General features: G+C 39.4%; 1 protein-coding gene across 5 annotated transcripts in view; it reads right to left on the bottom strand.

The window, feature by feature from the left end:
- Nucleotides 1-620: 620 nt before the first annotated feature.
- The window catches only part of LOC116852336, a 6932-nt gene continuing 4103 nt past the window's right edge, over nt 621-3449 (bottom strand). Inside the window, exons 4-5 of one of the 5 annotated variants that reach the window (XR_004379747.1) lie at nt 1482-2142; nt 621-967 (exon numbers count right to left, since the gene is read on the bottom strand). The gene's annotated coding sequence lies outside the window, so the exon portion shown is untranslated. Of the gene's footprint in view, nt 2143-3449 lie in introns of all 5 variants that reach the window. The other 4 variants (XR_004379748.1, XR_004379749.1, XR_004379746.1 and 1 more) reach the window with 4 other exon arrangements.

Genomic DNA, 3449 nt, shown 5'->3' on the forward strand with positions numbered 1-3449 from the left:
TCTCTCTCTCTCTCTCTCTCTCTCTCTCTCTCTCTTTCTCTTTCTCTTCCTCTCTCGTGCACACGCGCATACCCTTTGGATATCTCCGCAGGTGCAAAGCGCTTTAGGGGAGCTCTAGGAAGACCGCAGGAACTCATTTCGCGGCAGCAACTTTATGGAGATCGATGCTTCGGAAATAAAAGCTCCAGTATAACAGGGGCCCACTCTCTCCCTAGTGCCTGGCAGACTCGCTGCCAGAGTGGGATGGAGTGCCATGGGATTTGCCTATTTCACTATCTGTCTATCCTGCTCTTTCCTTCACGCCCTCTTTGTCTCTCTCTGTCTCTCTCGTTCTCTTTTCCCTACCCGTTTAGTATGTCCCCGTGGAAGTTTTACTGTCGTCTTGCTTCGTTTCAGGAACCATTTTCAATTCCTACGGCGCACAATCAAAGTTACCGATGAATATAAATGTCAGGACTAAAAGCAGTCTACGTAAACGTCGCACATTGACATTTCCTTTCGATTCATGAAACATCAACGACCTATTGTTCTTATCTTTAACTAACCAAATAATTTCTATGCGAGTATGTTAACATACTATTATTAGAATATAGTTTATTATATTGTACAGAATAGTTTTATACAGTTATTAGTATATTTTAGTATATAGTATATTGTTAAAATATCTTTTTGTATATTGCAAATAACAGTATTTTTATAAAAATAATTTATATGCAATGAAAGGATAAGGCTTCAATGGATTACGAGCAAATTACAGCCAAGTAAATTAAACATCTCGATATATCTCTTTATTCTATTCCTTTCGACGCGCAATTTTATATACCGAATAAGTTGATAAGTTGACGACGCGTATAAAAGACAGGCTAGGTCATAGTCAATTTGACAGTACTCTCCGTCAAAAGACTTCTCTTTCGATTCTAAAGAAGCCATCGATCTTTCCGCACACTTCACGTCACCGCCGTTTGACCTGCACTTGTTCAATGTGTCATCTACTGAGAATCTCGAGGAGGTAAACCGACACAATAAAAAAGAATGTAACGCGTCCCGTATACATCATTCTTATCGTATGTTGTTGTTGTGAATATACACGGGTCGAAATTTTGGTTTTATATTCACACAGGAAAAGAATTAACTGCAAGAGTTAAAATATAGCTATAACCGCAAAAACGTGCCATTAAAATAGATACAACTAGTCTCGTTGTTACCGAAGCTAAATTTTTTAACAATTCCAACTTCGACGTTATGACAAAAAATATTCGCTGCTAGGTAGAAACTTCCAATTATATTACCATTTCGCTTTTCTCTCAAATTGTACTTTATACTTGTCGAAAATATGAAATTGACGCTTCACATTACAAATCCAAACCAAGGTTTCCCATTGGCTTTTAACATAGATTGACAGTTCACGTCCATTTTAACATAAACACCTATGTGTTTATAAACAATACAAACACCTATGTTTTTCATAATTGTATACTTACGCTATTTTATTCTTATTTCACCGAAGGACAATTTCACATTCATCGGAAGTGCAGTAATATCTCCTTTCCAGTGATTTTTGTTTCAAGTCGCTATGACGTCTACAAGCGAAGTTATTGACGTTTGTATCAATCTGCGTTTTCGATCGGCCGGCGTTATCGCTGCAGCGAGCTGTGGATACGTCACGACGCAGCGCGTGAATGGAATGTATGAATGGAAAGTCACCTAGCGCTGTATGCGACGGTATACAGTGGCACAACTCGCTACCCCCACTCCGCGGTTCAGATAAGCACAGGTCCGCTCACCTGCTCGCTGCGGTCACGCAGTCATTCATCTCACTTTAGAAGCAATATAATGCACCGACGCGAGAGCAAGCATCGTGCGCCAATGCGAATTTCGAGACTAAACTTAATGTCATTCCGCGGCCTTAAACGTCTATAACACGCGAATAATTCGACGTAGCGACATGAAGTAAAAAGAAATCTCCTCAGTACGCATTCTCATACACATACATGCTGTTCTTTAGCTGCCCACGTAAAAGAGTCAAACGTTATGATCGATTAAAAAAAGAAGCATCGCAAACACAATAATATGAACAATATTATATATAAACAACTTCTTTCACTCGCGATCGAATTCTTCAGATTTCTTTCTTCATCTCGTCTATTACGATCACATGAGATTAATATACATTATAAAGTCGAATGTTCGAGATTCGCGCGTATAAGATATTTAGAAATAATTGCTCAACACACACACAACAAATGCGCGTTTTTAGTTTCTGTTAATAAATTTCTATCTCATAGTGAATATATTTTGCCTGTAATAGTCAACTCTTAGTAATGACAGCAAAACGATAAGTTTTTTGACTAAGTTCGAATCAGCCACTGAGATTTAACTGATATTACTAAATAATTTCTTTACGTGTTTTAATCCTGCAAATATATCGTCAAACTTAAAAGATCAGTGGAGAATCTTGGAATATAACATTATACAGACTAATGTTCTATTTAAACAAACAATTAATTATGTGACTTACTCAACTGTAGATAGAATATGTGCAATTTTTTACAGAATATAGGATACAGACAATCGGTTGCGAATATTACACAACTTCTACTATCTCATCTCTTTTAAATCCTATCCAAATTTTCAACGCCACTAAAAAATTATAAAAAAAGAAAGTTTACTATTTCATTTATTCACTTACTCTCATTAATCTGATATCTTCCCCATTAATATTTTAAGTTTGGCAGAATCTGTTCAATGGTTAACGTAGAACCAGAATTTCGACTCGAGTAAATCCCGTTTTTTACGGAACCCAGGTGGACTCGGGGACAGCTCACTCTTGGGAGGTCTAACGCGCGTTTTGAATACGAATGCATCGGATGGTGCATCGAATTACCGTCGCATTATCGTCGTTCCATCACGTCGAAATCCTCGCTAGAGTGATCGAATCGCTCGGATGTCGCATGGGCATATTCGGAGCACGGAAGAGAGAGAGAGAGAGAGAGGGAGAGAGAAAACGCGCGTCAAGAGTGTGTAACGGCAACAAATGACGGGTCGGAGAACTTGACTCTACGACAAATCGACTTGTCGCGGAATCCTATTGTCGCCTGCTACATGTTTTTCCGAGTCTCTCGCCTTCTCTTTCTCCCTTTTTACCCGAAATCCGATCAGACTTCGTTTCATGTCGAATCCGAGCGCACGAAACGTTCACTTACGCCAGCGTCCATTCGATTAGATTTTCGACGATAAGATCTCCCGCGGGATTAGCTTATTACACGCGATAATTTCAATCGAATCCTGGCGCGAGCACTCGCGCGAAACGCTAAGCAAACAAACCGCCCGGCTTGGTGAATTCAAAAGTAAATCTCTATAAATTCGCTTCTATTACTTTTTACCGCGTCTCTCTCTCTCTCTCTCTCTCTCTCTCTCTCTCTCTCTCTCTCTCTCTCTCTCTCTCTCTC

Source organism: Odontomachus brunneus, unplaced genomic scaffold, assembly GCF_010583005.1.
Source record: "Odontomachus brunneus isolate Ranch 3 - 2012 unplaced genomic scaffold, Obru_v1 Obru_scaffold_215, whole genome shotgun sequence".
NCBI lineage: Eukaryota > Metazoa > Arthropoda > Insecta > Hymenoptera > Formicidae > Odontomachus > Odontomachus brunneus.